Genomic DNA, 18,996 nt, shown 5'->3' with positions numbered 1-18,996 from the left:
CAGGGAATGCTCAAAGCACCGACTGTAAGAATAGTCTCTATTCTTGTACTTATGGCGGGATTGGGCCGTTTGTATTTAATTACGATGCGATTTCTGTCTTTCATCGTCAATGTGAAGGTCCAAGGAATACATTGAACCTGCAGTGGTGTATCGGAAACTAATACTGGTCTCACAGGGAATGCTCAAATCACCGACTGTAAGAAGTGTGTCTATTCTTGTACTTAAGGCGGCATTGTGCCCTTTGTATTTAATTCCGATGCCATATCTGTGTTTCATCGTCGATGTGAAACTCCAAGGAATACACTGAACCTGCAGTGGTGTATCGGAAACTAATACTGGTCTCACAGGGAATGCTCAAAGCACCGACTGTAAGTAGAGTCTGTATTCTTGTACTTAAGGCGGCATTGTGCCTTTTGTATTTAATTCCGATGCGATTTATGTGTATCATCGTTAATGTGAGAGTCCAAGGAATACATTGAACCTGCAGTGGTGTACCGGATACTAATACTGGTCTCACAGGGAACGCTCAAAGCACGGACTGTAAGAAGAGTCACTAGTCTTGTATTTAAGGCGGCATTGTGGATTTTTGTGTTTAATTCCCATGCGATTTCTGTGTTTCATCGTCAATGTGAAGGTCCAAGGAATACATTGAACCTGCAGTGGTGTATCGGAAACTAATACTGGTCTCACAGGGAATGCTCAAAGCACCGACAGTAACTAGAGTCTGTATTCTTGTACTTAAGGCGGCATTGTGCCTTTTGTATTTAATTCCGATGTGATTTCTGTGTTTCATCGTCAATGTGAAAGTCCAAGGAATACATTGATTCTGCAGTGGTGTATCGGATACTAATACTGGTCTCACAGGGAATGCTCAAAGCACAGACTTTAAGTAGAGTCTGTATTCTTGTACTTAAGGCGGCATTGTGTCTTTTGTATTTAATTCCGATGCGATTTCTGTGTTTCATCGTCAATGTGAAGGTCCAAGGAATACATTGAACCTGCAGTGGTGTATCGGAACCTAATACTGGTCTTACAGGGATTGCTCAAAGCACCGACTGATTGAAGAGTATCTATTCTTGTACTTAAGGCGGCATTGTGCCTTTTGTATTTAATTCCGATGCGATTTCTGTGTATAATCGTCAATGTGAAGGTCCAAGGAATACATTGGACCTGCAGTGGTGTATCGGAAACTAATACTGGTCTCACAGGGAATGCTCAAATCACCGACTGCAAAAGGGAGTGTCTATTCTTGTACCTAAGGCGGCATTGTGCCCTTTGTATTTAATTCCGATGCCATTTCTGTGTTTCATCGTCGATGTGAACCTCCAAGGAATACACTGAACCTGCAGTGGATTATCGGAAAGTAATACTGGTATCACAGGGAATGCTTAAAACACCGACAGTAAGAAGTGTCTCGATTCTTGTACTTAAGGCGACATTGTTCCTTTTGTATTTAATTCCGATGTAATTTCAGTGTTTCATCGTCAATGTGTATGTCCAAGGAATACATTGAAGACTCAGTGGTGTATCGGATACTAATACTGGTCTCACACGGAATGCTCAAGCACCGACTGTAAGAAGAGTGTCTATTCTTGTACTTAAGGCGGCATTGTGCCTTTTGTATTTAATTCCGGTGCCATTTCTGTGTTTCTTCGTCGATGTGAAGGTCCAAGGAATACATTGAACCTGCAGTGGTGTATCGGAAACTAATACTGGTCTCACAGGGAATACTCAAAGCACCGACTGTAAGTAGAGTCTGTATTCTTGTACTTAAGGCGGCATTGTGCCTTTTGTATATAATTCCGATGCGTTTTATGTGTATCATCGTTAATGTGAAAGTCCAAGGAATACATTGAACCTGCAGTGGTGTATCGGAAACTAATACTGGTCTCACAGGGAATGCTCAACGCACCGACTGTAAGAAGAGTGTCTATTCTTGTACTTAAAGCGGCATTGTGCCCTTTGTATTTAATTCCGGTGCCATTTCTGTGTTTCTTCGTCGATGTGAAAGTCCAAGGAATACACTGAACCTGCAGTGGTGTATCGGAAACTAATACTGGTCTCACAGGGAATGCTCAAAACACCGACTATAAGAGGAGTCTCTGTTCTTGTACTTAAGACGGCATTGTGCCTTTTGTATTTAATTCCGATGCGATTTCTGTGTGTAATCGTCAATGTGAAGGTCCAAGGAATACATTGAACCTGCAGTGTCGTATCGGAATCTAATACGGGTCGCACAGGATCGGATCAAAACACAGACTCTAAGAAGGCTCACTCTGCTTGTACTTAAAGCGTCCTTGAGCCCGTTGTATTTAATTCCGATGTAATTTCAGTGTTTCATCGTCAATGCGTATTTCCAAGGAATACATTGAACCAGCAGTGGTGTATCGGAAACTAATACTGGTCTCACAGGGAATGCTCAAAGCACCGACAGTAAGAAGAGTCTCTATTCTTGTACTTAAGGCGGCATTGTTCCTTTTGTAATTAATTCCGATGTAATTTCAGTGTTTCAACGTCAATGTGTATGTCCAAGGAATACATTGAATCAGCAGTGGTGTATCGGATACTAATACTGGTCTCACAGGGAATGCTCAACCCACAGACTGTAAGTAGAGTCTGTATTCTTGTACTTAAGGCGGCATTGTGACTTTTGTATTTAATTCCGAAGCGATTTCTGTGTTTCATCGTCAATGCGAAGGTCCAAGGAATACATTGAATCTGCAGTGGTGTATCGGAAACTAATACTGGTCTTACAGGGAATGCTCAAAGCACCGACTGTATGAAGAGTCTCTATTCTTGTACTTAAGGCGGCATTGTGCCTTTTGAATTTAATTCCGATGCGATTTCTGTGTATAATCGTCAATATGAAGGTCCAAGGAAAACATTGAACCTGCAGTAGTGTATCGGAAACGAATACTGGTCTCACAGTGAATGCTCAAAACACCGACTGTAAGTAGAGTCTGTATTCTTGTACTTAATACGGCATTGTGCCTTTTGTATTTAATTCCGATGCGATTTCTGTGTTTCATCGTCAATGTGAAGGTGCAAGGAATAAACTGAACCTGCAATGGTGTATCGGAAACTAATAATGGTCTCACAAGGAATGCTCAAAGCACCGACTGTAAGAAGAGTGTCTATTCTTGTACTAAAGGCGGCATTGCGCCCTTTGTATTTCATTCCGATGCCATTTCTGTGTTTCATCGTCAATGTGAAGGTCCAAGGAATACATTGGACATGCAGTGGTGTATCGGAAACTAATACTGGTCTCAGAGGGAATGCTCAAAACACCGACAGTAAGAAGTGTCTCTATTCTTGTACTTAAGGCGACATTGTTCCTTTTGTATTTAATTTCGATGTAATTTCAGTGTTTCATCGTCAATGTGTATGTCCAAGAAATACATTGAACACTCAGAGGTGTATCGGATGCTAATACTGGTCTCACAGGGAATGCTCAAAGCACCGACTGTAAGAAGATTCTCTATTGTTGTACTTACGGCGGCATTGTGCCCTTTGTATTTTATTCCGATGCCATCTCTGTGTTTCATCGTCGATGTGTATCTCCAAGGAATACATTTAACCTGAAGTGGTGTACCGGATACTAATACTGGTCTCACAGGGAACGCTCAAAGCCCGGACTGTAAGAAGAGTCACTAGTCTTGTATTTAAGGCAGCATTGTGGCTTTTTGTATTTAATTCCCATGCGATTTCTGTGTTTCATCGTCAATGTGAAGGTCCAAGGAATACATTGAACCTGCAGTGGTGTATCGGAAACTAATACTGGTCTCACAGGGAATGCTCAAAGCACCGACAGTAACTAGAGTCTGTATTCTTGTACTTAAGGCGGCATTGTGCCTTTTGTATTTAATTCCGATGTGATTTCTGTGTTTCATCGTCAATGTGAAAGTCCAAGGAATACATTGAACCTGCAGTGGTGTATCGGAAACTAATACTGGTCTCACTGGGAATGCTCAAAGCACCGACTGTAAGAAGAGTGTCTATTCTTGTACTAAAGGCGGCATTGCGCCTTTTGTATTTCATTCCGATGCCATTTCTGTGTTTCATCGTCAATGTGAAGGTCCAAGGAATACATTGGACCTGCAGTGGTGAATCGGAAACTAATACTGGTCTCAGAGGGAATGCTCAAAACACCGACAGTAAGAAGTGTCTCTATTCTTGTACTTAAGGCGACATTGTTCCTTTTGTATTTAATTTCGATGTAATTTCAGTGTTTCATCGTCAATGTGTATGTCCAAGGAATACATTGAATCAGCAGTGGTGTATCGGATACTAATACTGGTCTCACAGGGAATGCTCAAAGCACCGACTGTAAGAAGATTCTCTATTGTTGTACTTACGGCGGCATTGTGCCCTTTGTATTTAATTCCGATGCCATCTCTGTGTTTCATCGTCGATGTGTATCTCCAAGGAATACATTTAACCTGAAGTGGTGTACCGGATACTAATACTGGTCTCACAGGGAACGCTCAAAGCACGGACTGTAAGAAGAGTCACTAGTCTTGTATTTAAGGCAGCATTGTGGCTTTTTGTATTTAATTCCCATGCGATTTCTGTGTTTCATCGTCAAAGTGAAGGTCCAAGGAATACATTGAACCGGCAGTGGTGTATCGGAAACTAATACTGGTCTCACAGGGAATGCTCAAAGCACCAACAGTAACTAGACTCTGTATTCTTGTACTTAAGGCGGCATTGTGCCTTTTGTATTTAATTCCGATGTGATTTCTGTGTTTCATCGTCAATGTGAAAGTCCAAGGAATACATTGAACCTGCAGTGGTGTATCGGAAACTAATACTGGTCTCACTGGGAATGCTCAAAGCACCGACTGTAAGACGAGTTTCTATTCTTGTACTTAAGGCGGCATTGTGCCCCTTGTATTTAATTCCGATGCCATTTCTGTGTTTCATCGTCGATGTGAAAGTCCAAGGAATACACTGAACCTGCAGTGGTGTATCGGAAACTAATACTGGTCTCACAGGGAATGCTCAAAGCACCGACTATAAGAAGAGTCTATATTCTTGTACTAAAGACGGCATTGTGCCTTTTGTATTTAATTCCGATGCGATTTCTGTGTGTAATCGTCAATGTGAAGGTCCAAGGAATACATTGAACCTGCAGTGGCGTATCGGAAACTAATACGAGTCGCACAGGAAAGGATCAAAACACAGACTCTAAGAAGTCTCACTCTGCTTGTACTTAAGACGTCATTGTGCCCTTTGCATTTAATTCCGATGTAATTTCAGTGTTTCATCGTCAATGCGTATTTCCAAGGAATACATTGAACCAGCAGCGGTATATCGGAAACTAATACTGGTCTCACAGGGAATGCTCAAAGCACCGACAGTAAGAAGAGTCTCTATCCTTGTACTTAAGGCGGCATTGTTCCTTTTGTATTTAATTCCGATGTAATTTCAGTGTTTCATCATCAATGTGTATGTCCAAGGAATACATTGATTCTGCAGTGGTGTATCGGATACTAATACTGGTCTCACAGGGAATGCTCAAAGCACAGACTTTAAGTAGAGTCTGTATTCTTGTACTTAAGGCGGCATTGTGTCTTTTGTATTTAATTCCGATGCGATTTCTGTGTTTCATCGTCAATGTGAAGGTCCAAGGAATACATTGAACCTGCAGTGGTGTATCGGAACCTAATACTTGTTTTACAGGGAATGCTCAAAGCACCGACTGATTGAAGAGTATCAATTCTTGTACTTAAGGCGGCATTGTGCCTTTTGTATTTAATTCCGATGCGATTTCTGTGTATAATCTTCAATGTGAAGGTCCAAGGAATACATTGGACCTGCAGTGGTGTATCGGAAACTAATACTGGTCTCACAGGGAATGCTCAAAGCACCGACTGTAAGAATAGTCTCTATTCTTGTACTTATGGCGGCATTGGGCCGTTTGTATTTAATTCCGATGCGATTTCTGTCTTTCATCGTCAATGTGAAGGTCCAAGGAATACATTGAACCTGCAGTGGTGTATCGGAAACTAATACTGGTCTCACAGGGAATGCTCAAATCACCGACTGTAAGAAGAGTGTCTATTCTTGTACTTAAGGCGGCATTGTGCCCTTTGTATTTAATTCCGATGCCATTTCTGTGTTTCATCGTCGATGTGAAACTCCAAGGAATACACTGAACCTGCAGTGGTGTATCGGAAACTAATACTGGTCTCACAGGGAATGCTCAAAGCACCGACTGTAAGTAGAGTCTGTATTCTTGTACTTAAGGCGGCATTGTGCCTTTTGTATTTAATTCCGATGCGATTTATGTGTATCATCGTTAATGTGATAGTCCAAGGAATACATTGAACCTGCAGTGGTGTACCGGATACTAATACTGGTCTCACAGGGAACGCTCAAAGCACGGACTGTAAGAAGAGTCACTAGTCTTGTATTTAAGGCGGCATTGTGGATTTTTGTATTTAATTCCCATGCGATTTCTGTGTTTCATCGTCAATGTGAAGGTCCAAGGAATACATTGAACCTGCAGTGGTGTATCGGAAACTAATACTGGTCTCACAGGGAATGCTCAAAGCACCGACAGTAACTAGAGTCTGTATTCTTGTACTTAAGGCGGCATTGTGCCTTTTGTATTTAATTCCGATGTGATTTCTGTGTTTCATCGTCAATGTGAAAGTCCAAGGAATACATTGAACCTGCAGTGGTGTATCGGAAACTAATACTGGTCTCACTGGGAATGCTCAAAGCACCGACTGTAAGAAGAGTGTCTATTCTTGTACTAAAGGCGGCATTGCGCCCTTTGTATTTCATTCCGATGCCATTTCTGTGTTTCATCGTCAATGTGAAGGTCCAAGGAATACATTGGACCTGCAGTGGTGAATCGGAAACTAATACTGGTCTCAGAGGGAATGCTCAAAACACCGACAGTAAGAAGTGTCTCTATTCTTGTACTTAAGGCGACATTGTTCCTTTTGTATTTAAGTTCGATGTAATTTCAGTGTTTCATCGTCAATGTGTATGTCCAAGGAATACATTGAATCAGCAGTGGTGTATCGGATACTAATACTGGTCTCACAGGGAATGCTCAAAGCACCGACTGTAAGAAGATTCTCTATTGTTGTACTTACGGCGGCATTGTGCCCTTTGTATTTAATTCCGATGCCATCTCTGTGTTTCATCGTCGATGTGTATCTCCAAGGAATATATTTAACCTGAAGTGGTGTACCGGATACTAATACTGGTCTCACAGGGAACGCTCAAAGCACGGACTGTAAGAAGAGTCACTAGTCTTGTATTTAAGGCAGCATTGTGGCTTTTTGTATTTAATTCCCATGCGATTTCTGTGTTTCATCGTCAAAGTGAAGGTCCAAGGAATACATTGAACCTGTAGTGGTGTATCGGAAACTAATACTGGTCTCACAGGGAATGCTCAAAGCACCGACAGTAACTAGACTCTGTATTCTTGTACTTAAGGCGGCATTGTGCCTTTTGTATTTAATTCCGATGTGATTTCTGTGTTTCATCGTCAATGTGAAAGTCCAAGGAATACATTGAACCTGCAGTGGTGTATCGGAAACTAATACTGGTCTCACTGGGAATGCTCAAAGCACCGACTGTAAGACGAGTTTCTATTCTTGTACTTAAGGCGGCATTGTGCCCCTTGTATTTAATTCCGATGCCATTTCTGTGTTTCATCGTCGATGTGAAAGTCCAAGGAATACACTGAACCTGCAGTGGTGTATCGGAAACTAATACTGGTCTCACAGGGAATGCTCAAAGCACCGACTATAAGAAGAGTCTATATTCTTGTACTAAAGACGGCATTCTGCCTTTTGTATTTAATTCCGATGCGATTTCTGTGTGTATTCGTCAATGTGAAGGTCCAAGGAATACATTGAACCTGCAGTGGCGTATCGGAAACTAATACGAGTCGCACAGGAAAGGATCAAAACACAGACTCTAAGAAGTCTCACTCTGCTTGTACTTAAGACGTCATTGTGCCCTTTGCATTTAATTCCGATGTAATTTCAGTGTTTCATCGTCAATGCGTATTTCCAAGGAATACATTGAACCAGCAGCGGTATATCGGAAACTAATACTGGTCTCACAGGGAATGCTCAAAGCACCGACAGTAAGAAGAGTCTCTATCCTTGTACTTAAGGCGGCATTGTTCCTTTTGTATTTAATTCCGATGTAATTTCAGTGTTTCATCATCAATGTGTATGTCCAAGGAATACATTGATTCTGCAGTGGTGTATCGGATACTAATACTGGTCTCACAGGGAATGCTCAAAGCACAGACTTTAAGTAGAGTCTGTATTCTTGTACTTAAGGCGGCATTGTGTCTTTTGTATTTAATTCCGATGCGATTTCTGTGTTTCATCGTCAATGTGAAGGTCCAAGGAATACATTGAACCTGCAGTGGTGTATCGGAACCTAATACTTGTTTTACAGGGAATGCTCAAAGCACCGACTGATTGAAGAGTATCAATTCTTGTACTTAAGGCGGCATTGTGCCTTTTGTATTTAAATCCGATGCGATTTCTGTGTATAATCGTCAATGTGAAGGTCCAAGGAATACATTGGACCTGCAGTGGTGTATCGGAAACTAATACTGGTCTCACAGGGAATGCTCAAAGCACCGACTGTAAGAATAGTCTCTATTCTTGTACTTATGGCGGCATTGGGCCGTTTGTATTTAATTCCGATGCGATTTCTGTCTTTCATCGTCAATGTGAAGGTCCAAGGAATACATTGAACCTGCAGTGGTGTATCGGAAACTAATACTGGTCTCACAGGGAATGCTCAAATCACCGACTGTAAGAAGAGTGTCTATTCTTGTACTTAAGGCGGCATTGTGCCCTTTGTATTTAATTCCGATGCCATTTCTGTGTTTCATCGTCGATGTGAAACTCCAAGGAATACACTGAACCTGCAGTGGTGTATCGGAAACTAATACTGGTCTCACAGGGAATGCTCAAAGCACCGACTGTAAGTAGAGTCTGTATTCTTGTACTTAAGGCGGCATTGTGCCTTTTGTATTTAATTCCGATGCGATTTATGTGTATCATCGTTAATGTGAAAGTCCAAGGAATACATTGAACCTGCAGTGGTGTACCGGATACTAATACTGGTCTCACAGGGAACGCTCAAAGCACGGACTGTAAGAAGAGTCACTAGTCTTGTATTTAAGGCGGCATTGTGGATTTTTGTATTTAATTCCCATGCGATTTCTGTGTTTCATCGTCAATGTGAAGGTCCAAGGAATACATTGAACCTGCAGTGGTGTATCGGAAACTAATACTGGTCTCACAGGGAATGCTCAAAGCACCGACAGTAACTAGAGTCTGTATTCTTGTACTTAAGGCGGCATTGTGCCTTTTGTATTTAATTCCGATGTGATTTCTGTGTTTCATCGTCAATGTGAAAGTCCAAGGAATACATTGAACCTGCAGTGGTGGATCGGAAACTAATACTGGTCTCACTGGGAATGCTCAAAGCACCGACTGTAAGACGAGTGTCTATTCTTGTACTTAAGGCGGCATTGTGCCCCTTGTATTTAATTCCGATGCCATTTCTGTGTTTCATCGTCGGTGTGAAAGTCCAAGGAATACACTGAACCTGTGTGGGGTATCGGAAACTAATACTGGTCTCACAGGGAATGCTCAAAACACCGACTATAAGAAGAGTCTCTATTCTTGTACTAAAGACGGCATTCTGCTTTTTTTTTTAATTCCGATGCGATTTCTGTGTGTAATCGTCAATGTGAAGGTCCAAGGAATACATTGAACCTACAGTGGCGTATCGGAAACTAATACGAGTCGCACAGGAAAGGATCAAAACACAGACTCTAAGAAGTCTCACTCTGCTTGTACTTAAGGCGTCATTGTGCCCTTTGCATTTAATTCCGATGTAATTTCAGTGTTTCATCGTCAATGCGTATTTCCAAGGCATACATTGAACCAGCAGCGGTATATCGGAAACTAATACTGGTCTCACAGGGAATGCTCAAAGCACCGACAGTAAGAAGGGTCTCTATCCTTGTACTTAAGGCGGCATTGTTCCTTTTGTATTTAATTCCGATGTAATTTCAGTGTTTCATCATCAATGTGTATGTCCAAGGAATACATTGATTCAGCAGTGGTGTATCGGATACTAATACTGGTCTCACAGGGAATGCTCAAAGCACAGACTTTAAGTAGAGTCTGTATTCTTGTACTTAAGGCGGCATTGTGTCTTTTGTATTTAATTCCGATGCGATTTCTGTGTTTCATCGTCAATGTGAAGGTCCAAGGAATACATTGAACCTGCAGTGGTGTATCGGAACCTAATACTTGTCTTACAGGGAATGCTCAAAGCACCGACTGATTGAAGAGTATCAATTCTTGTACTTAAGGCGGCATTGTGCCCTTTGTATTTAATTCCGATGCCATATCTGTGTTTCATCGTCGATGTGAAACTCCAAGGAATACACTGAACCTGCAGTGGTGTATCGGAAACTAATACTGGTCTCACAGGGAATGCTCAAAGCTCCGACTGTAAGTAGAGTCTGTATTCTTGTACTTAAGGCGGCATTGTGCCTTTTGTATTTAATTCCGATGCGATTTATGTGTATCATCGTTAATGTGAAAGTCCAAGGAATACATTGAACCTGCAGTGGTGTACCGGATACTAATACTGGTCTCACAGGGAACGCTCAAAGCACGGACTGTAAGAAGAGTCACTAGTCTTGTATTTAAGGCGGCATTGTGGATTTTTGTATTTAATTCCCATGCGATTTCTGTGTTTCATCGTCAATGTGAAGGTCCAAGGAATACATTGAACCTGCAGTGGTGTATCGGAAACTAATACTGGTCTCACAGGGAATGCTCAAAGCACCGACAGTAACTAGAGTCTGTATTCTTGTACTTAAGGCGGCATTGTGCCTTTTGTATTTAATTCCGATGTGATTTCTGTGTTTCATCGTCAATGTGAAAGTCCAAGGAATACATTGAACCTGCAGTGGTGTATCGGAAACTAATACTGGTCTCACTGGGAATGCTCAAAGCACCGACAGTAAGAAGAGTCTCTATCCTTGTACTTAAGGCGGCATTGTTCCTTTTGTATTTAATTCCGATGTAATTTCAGTGTTTCATCATCAATGTGTATGTCCAAGGAATACATTGATTCTGCAGTGGTGTATCGGATACTAATACTGGTCTCACAGGGAATGCTCAAAGCACAGACTTTAAGTAGAGTCTGTATTCTTGTACTTAAGGCGGCATTGTGTCTTTTGTATTTAATTCCGATGCGATTTCTGTGTTTCATCGTCAATGTGAAGGTCCAAGGAATACATTGAACCTGCAGTGGTGTATCGGAACCTAATACTGGTCTTACAGGGAATGCTCAAAGCACCGACTGATTGAACAGTATCTATTCTTGTACTTAAGGCGGCATTGTGCCTTTTGTATTTAATTCCGATGCGATTTCTGTGTATAATCGTCAATGTGAAGGTCCAAGGAATACATTGGACCTGCAGTGGTGTATCGGAAACTAATACTGGTCTCACAGGGAATGCTCAAAGCACCGACTGTAAGAATAGTCTCTATTCTTGTACTTATGGCCGCATTGGGCCGTTTGTATTTAATTCCGATGCGATTTCTGTCTTTCATCGTCAATGTGAAGGTCCAAGGAATACATTGAACCTGCAGTGGTGTATCGGAAACTAATACTGGTCTCACAGGGAATGCTCAAATCACCGACTGTAAAAGGGAGTGTCTATTCTTGTACCTAAGGCGGCATTGTGCCCTTTTTATTTAATTCCGATGCCATTTCTGTGTTTCATCGTCGATGTGAAACTCCAAGGAATACACTGAACCTGCAGTGGTGTATCGGAAAGTAATACTGGTATCACAGGGAATGCTCAAAACACCGACAGTAAGAAGTGTCTCGATTCTTGTACTTAAGGCGACATTGTTCCTTTTGTATTTAATTCCGATGTAATTTCAGTGTTTCATCGTCAATGTGTATGTCCAAGGAATACATTGAAGACTCAGTGGTGTATCGGATACTAATACTGGTCTCACACGGAATGCTCAAGCACCGACTGTAAGAAGAGTGTCTATTCTTGTACTTAAGGCGGCATTGTGCCTTTTGTATTTAATTCCGGTGCCATTTCTGTGTTTCTTCGTCGATGTGAAGGTCCAAGGAATACATTGAACCTGCAGTGGTGTATCGGAAACTAATACTGGTCTCACAGGGAATACTCAAAGCACCGACTGTAAGTAGAGTCTGTATTCTTGTACTTAAGGCGGCATTGTGCCTTTTGTATTTAATTCCGATGCGTTTTATGTGTATCATCGTTAATGTGAAAGTCCAAGGAATACATTGAACCTGCAGTGGTGTATCGGAAACTAATACTGGTCTCACAGGGAATGCTCAACGCACCGACTGTAAGAAGAGTGTCTATTCATGTACTTAAAGCGGCATTGTGCCCTTTGTATTTAATTCCGGTGCCATTTCTGTGTTTCTTCGTCGATGTGAAAGTCCAAGGAATACACTGAACCTGCAGTGGTGTATCGGAAACTAATACTGGTCTCACAGGGAATGCTCAAAACACCGACTATAAGAGGAGTCTCTGTTCTTGTACTTAAGACGGCATTGTGCCTTTTGTATTTAATTCCGATGCGATTTCTGTGTGTAATCGTCAATGTGAAGGTCCAAGGAATACATTGAACCTGCAGTGGCGTATCGGAATCTAATACGGGTCGCACAGGATCGGATCAAAACACAGACTCTAAGAAGGCTCACTCTGCTTGTACTTAAAGCGTCCTTGAGCCCGTTGTATTTAATTCCGATGTAATTTCAGTGTTTCATCGTCAATGCGTATTTCCAAGGAATACATTGAACCAGCAGTGGTGTATCGGAAACTAATACTGGTCTCACAGGGAATGCTCAAAGCACCGACAGTAAGAAGAGTCTCTATTCTTGTACTTAAGGCGGCATTGTTCCTTTTGTAATTAATTCCGATGTAATTTCAGTGTTTCAACGTCAATGTGTATGTCCAAGGAATACATTGAATCAGCAGTGGTGTATCGGATACTAATACTGGTCTCACAGGGAATGCTCAACCCACAGACTGTAAGTAGAGTCTGTATTCTTGTACTTAAGGCGGCATTGTGACTTTTGTATTTAATTCCGAAGCGATTTCTGTGTTTCATCGTCAATGCGAAGGTCCAAGGAATACATTGAACCAGCAGTGGTGTATCGGAAACTAATACTGGTCTTACAGGGAATGCTCAAAGCACCGACTGTATGAAGAGTCTCTATTCTTGTACTTAAGGCGGCATTGTGCCTTTTGAATTTAATTCCGATGCGATTTCTGTGTATAATCGTCAATATGAAGGTCCAAGGAAAACATTGAACCTGCAGTGGTGTATCGGAAACGAATACTGGTCTCACAGGGAATGCTCAAAACACCGACTGTAAGTAGAGTCTGTATTCTTGTACTTAATACGGCATTGTGCCTTTTGTATTTAATTCCGATGCGATTTCTGTGTTTCATCGTCAATGTGAAGGTCCAAGGAATACACTGAACCTGCAATGGTGTATCGGAAACTAATAATGGTCTCACAAGGAATGCTCAAAGCACCGACTGTAAGAAGAGTGTCTATTCTTGTACTAAAGGCGGCATTGCGCCCTTTGTATTTCATTCCGATGCCATTTCTGTGTTTCATCGTCAATGTGAAGGTCCAAGGAATACATTGTACATGCAGTGGTGTATCGGAACTAATACTGGTCTCACAGGGAATGCTCAAAGCACCGACAGTAAGAAGAGTCTCTATCCTTGTACTTAAGGCGGTATTGTTCCTTTTGTATTTAATTCCGATGTAATTTCAGTGTTTCATCATCAATGTGTATGTCCAAGGAATACATTGATTCTGCAGTGGTGTATCGGATACTAATACTGGTCTCACAGGGAATGCTCAAAGCACAGACTTTAAGTAGAGTCTGTATTCTTGTACTTAAGGCGGCATTGTGTCTTTTGTATTTAATTCCGATGCGATTTCTGTGTTTCATCGTCAATGTGAAGGTCCAAGGAATACATTGAACCTGCAGTGGTGTATCGGAACCTAATACTTGTCTTACAGGGAATGCTCAAAGCACCGAATGATTGAAGAGTATCTATTCTTGTACTTAAGGCGGCATTGTGCCTTTTGTATTTAATTCCGATGCGATTTCTGTGTATAATCGTCAATGTGAAGGTCCAAGGAATACATTGGACCTGCAGTGGTGTATCGGAAACTAATACTGGTCTCACAGGGAATGCTCAAAGCACCGACTGTAAGAATAGTCTCTATTCTTGTACTTATGGCGGCATTGGGCCGTTTGTATTTAATTCCGATGCGATTTCTGTCTTTCATCGTCAATGTGAACGTCCAAGGAATACATTGAACCTGCAGTGGTGTACCGGAAACTAATACTGGTCTCACAGGGAATGCTCAAATCACCGACTGTAAGAAGAGTGTCTATTCTTGTACTTAAGGCGGCATTGTGCCCTTTGTATTTAATTCCGATGCCATTTCTGTGTTTCATCGTCGATGTGAAACTCCAAGGAATACACTGAACCTGCAGTGGTGTATCGGAAACTAATACTGGTATCACAGGGAATGCTCAAAACACCGACAGTAAGAAGTGTCTCGATTCTTGTACTTAAGGCGACATTGTTCCTTTTGTATTTAATTCCGATGTAATTTCAGTGTTTCAGTGTTTCATCGTCAATGTGTATGTCCAAGGAATACATTGAAGACTCAGTGGTGTATCGGATACTAATACTGGTCTCACAGGGAATGCTCAAAGCACCGACTGTAAGAAGAGTGTCTATTCTTGTACTTAAGGCGGCATTGTGCCCTTTGTATTTAATTCCGGTGCCATTTCTGTGTTTCTTCGTCGATGTGAAGGTCCAAGGAATACATTGAACCTGCAGTGGTGTATCGGAAACTAATACTGGTCTCACAGGGAATGCTCAAAGCACCGACTGTAAGTAGAGTCTGTATTCTTCTACTTAAGGCGGCATTGTGCCTTTTGTATTTAATTCCGATGCGATTTATGTGTATCATCGTTAATGTGAAAGTCCAAGGAATACATTGAACCTGCAGCGGTGTATCGGAAACTAATACTGGTCTCACAGGGAATGCTCAAAGCACCAACTGTAAGAAGAGTGTCTATTCTTGTACTTAAGGCGGCATTGTGCCCTTTGTATTTAATTCCGGTGCCATTTCTGTGTTTCTTCGTCGATGTGAAAGTCCAAGGAATACACTGAACCTGCAGTGGTGTATCGGAAACTAATACTGGTCTCACAGGGAATGTTCAAAGCACCGACTATAAGAAGAGTCTCTGTTCTTGTACTTAAGACGGCATTGTGCCTTTTGTATTTAATTCCGATGCGATTTCTGTGTGTAATCGTCAATGTGAAGGTCCAAGGAATACATTGAACCTGCAGTGGCGTATCGGAATCTAATACGGGTCGCACAGGATAGGATCAAAACACAGACTCTAAGAAGGCTCACTCTGCTTGTACTTAAAGCGTCCTTGAGCCCGTTGTATTTAATTCCGATGTAGATTCAGTGTTTCATCGTCAATGCGTATTTCCAAGGAATACATTGAACCAGCAGTGGTGTATCGGAAACTAATACTGGTCTCACAGGGAATGCTCAAAGCACCGACAGTAAGAAGAGTCTCTATTCTTGTACTTAAGGCGGCATTGTTCCTTTTGTAATTAATTCCGATGTAATTTCAGTGTTTCATCGTCAATGTGTATGTCCAAGGAATACATTGAATCAGCAGTGGTGTATCGGATACTAATACTGGTCTCACAGGGAATGCTCAAACCACAGACTGTAAGTAGAGTCTGTATTCTTGTACTTAAGGCGGCATTGTGACTTTTGTATTTAATTCCGATGCGGTTTCTGTGCTTCATCGTCAATGTGAAGGTCCAAGGAATTCATTGAACCTGCAGTGGTGTATCGGAAACTAATACTGGTCTTACAGGGAATGCTCAAAGCACCGACTGTATGAAGAGTCTCTATTCTTGTACTTAAGGCGGCATTGTGCCTTTTGTATTTAATTCCGATGCGATTTCTGTGTATAATCGTCAATGTGAAGGTCCAAGGAAAACATTGAATCGGCAGTGGTGTATCGGAAACTAATACTGGTCTCACAGGGAATGCTCAAAGCACCGACTGTAAGACGAGTGTCTATTCTTGTACTTAAGGCGGCATTGTGCCCCTTGTATTTAATTCCGATGCCATTTCTGTGTTTCATCGTCGATGTGAAAGTCCAAGGAATACACTGAACCTGCAGTGGTGTATCGGAAACTAATACTGGTCCCACAGGGAATGCTCAAAGCACCGACTATAAGAAGAGTCTCTATGCTTGTACTTAAGACGGCATTGTGCCTATCGTATTTAATTCCGATGCGATTTCTGTGTGTAATCGTCAATGTGAAGGTCCAAGGAATACATTGAACCTGCAGTGGCGTATCGGAAACTAATACGAGTCGCACAGGAAAGGATCAAAACACAGACTCTAAGAAGTCTCACTCTGCTTGTACTTAAGGCGTCATTGTGCCCTTTGTATTTAATACCGATGTAATTTCAGTGTTTCATCGTCAATGTGTATTGCCAAAGAATACATTGAACCTGCAGTGGTGTATCGGAAACTAATACTGGTCTTACAGTGAATGCTCAAAGCACCGACAGTAAGAAGAGTCTCTATTCTTGTACTTAAGGCGGCATTGTTCCTTTTGTATTTAATTCCGATGTAATTTCAGTGTTTCATCGTCAATGTGTATGTCCATGGAATTCATTGAATTTGCAGTGGTGTATCGGATACTAATACTGGTCTCACAGGGAATGCTCAAAGCACCGACAGTAAGAAGAGTCTCTATCCTTGTACTTAAGGCGGCATTGTTCCTTTTGTATTTAATTCCGATGTAATTTCAGTGTTTCATCGTCAATGTGTATGTCCAAGGAATACATAGAACCAGCAGTGGTGTATCGGAAACTAATACTGGTCTTACAGGGAATGCTCAAAGCACCGACTGTATGAAGAGTATCTATTCTTGTACTTAAGGCGGCATTGTGCCTTTTGTATTTAATTCCGATGCGATTTCTGTGTATAATCGTCAATGTGAAGGTCCAAGGAATACATTGAACCTGCAGTGGTGTATCGGAAACTAATACTGGTCTCACAGGGAATGCTCAAACCACCGACTGTAAGAAGTTTCTCTATTGTTGTACTTACGGCGGCATTGTGCCCTTTGTATTTAATTCCGATGCCATCTCTGTGTTTCATCGTCGATGTGTATCTCCAAGGAATACATTTAACCTGAAGTGGTGTACCGGATACTAATACTGGTCTCACAGGGAACGCTCAAAGCACGGACTGTAAGAAGAGTCACTAGTCTTGTATTTAAGGCGGCATTGTGGCTTTTTGTATTTAATTCCCATGCGATTTCTGTGTTTCATCGTCAATGTGAAGGTCCAAGGAATACATTGAACCTGCAGTGGTGTATCGGAAACTAATACTGGTCTCACAGGGAATGCTCAAAGCACCGACAGTAAGTAGAGTCTGTATTCTTGTACTTAAGGCGGCATTGTGCCTTTTGTATTTAATTCCGATGTGATTTCTGTGTTTCATCGTCAATGTGAAAGTCCAAGGAATACATTGAACCTGCAGTGGTGTATCGGAAACTAATACTGGTCTCACTGGGAATGCTCAAAGCACCGACTGTAAGACGAGTGTCTATTCTTGTACTTAAGGCGGCATTGTGCCCCTTGTATTTAATTCCGATGCCATTTCTGTGTTTCATCGTCGATGTGGAAGTCCAAGGAATACACTGAACCTGCAGTGGTGTATTGGAAACTAATACTGGTCTCACAGGGAATGCTCAAAGCACCGACTATAAGAAGTGTCTCTATTCTTGTACTAAAGACGGCATTGTGCCTTTTGTATTTAATTCCGATGCGATTTCTGTGTGTAATCGTCAATGTGAAGGTCCAAGGAATACATTGAACCTGCAGTGGCGTATCGGAAACTAATACGAGTCGCACAGGAAAGGATCAAAACACAGACTCTAAGAAGTCTCACTCTGCTTGTACTTAAGGCGTCATTGTGCCCTTTGCATTTAATTCCGATGTAATATCAGTGTTTCATCGTCAATGCGTATTTCCAAGGAAAACATTGAACCAGCAGCGGTATATCAGAAACTAATACTGGTCTCACAGGGAATGCTCAAAGCACCGACAGTAAGAAGAGTCTCTATCCTTGTACTTAAGGCGGCATTGTTCCTTTTGTATTTAATTCCGATGTAATTTCAGTGTTTCATCATCAATGTGTATGTCCAAGGAATACATTGATTCTGCAGTGGTGTATCGGAAACTAATACTGGTCTCACAGGGAATGCTCAAACACCGACAGTATGTAGAGTCTGTTTTCTTGTACTTAAGGCGGCATTGTGTCTTTTGTATTTAATTCCGATGCGATTTCTGTGTTTCATCGTCAATGTGAAGGTCCAAGGAATACATTGAACCTGCAGTGGTGTATCGGAAACTAATACTGGTCTTACAGGGAATGCTCAAAGCACCGACTGATTGAAGAGTATCTATTCTTGTACTTAAGGCGGCATTGTGCCTTTTGTATTTAATTCCGATGCGATTTCTGTGTATAATCGTCAATGTGAAGGTTCAAGGAATACATTGGACCTGCAGTGGTGTATCGGAAACTAATACTGGTCTCACAGGGAATGCTCAAAGCACCGACTGTAAGAATAGTCTCTATTCTTGTACTTATGGCGGCATTGGGCCGTTTGTATTTAATTCCGATGCGATTTCTGTGTTTCATCGTCAATGTGAAGGTCCAAGGAATACATTGATTCTGCAGTGGTGTATCGGAAACTAATACTGGTCTCACAGGGAATGCTCAAACACCGACAGTAAGTAGAGTCTGTTTTCTTGTACTTAAGGCGGCATTGTG

This window comes from Schistocerca serialis, chromosome 3 (genome assembly GCF_023864345.2).
Source record: "Schistocerca serialis cubense isolate TAMUIC-IGC-003099 chromosome 3, iqSchSeri2.2, whole genome shotgun sequence".
Classification (NCBI taxonomy): Eukaryota; Metazoa; Arthropoda; class Insecta; order Orthoptera; family Acrididae; genus Schistocerca; species Schistocerca serialis.
The sequence above is the reverse complement of the archived record's forward strand: the minus strand, read 5'-3'. Positions refer to the sequence as shown.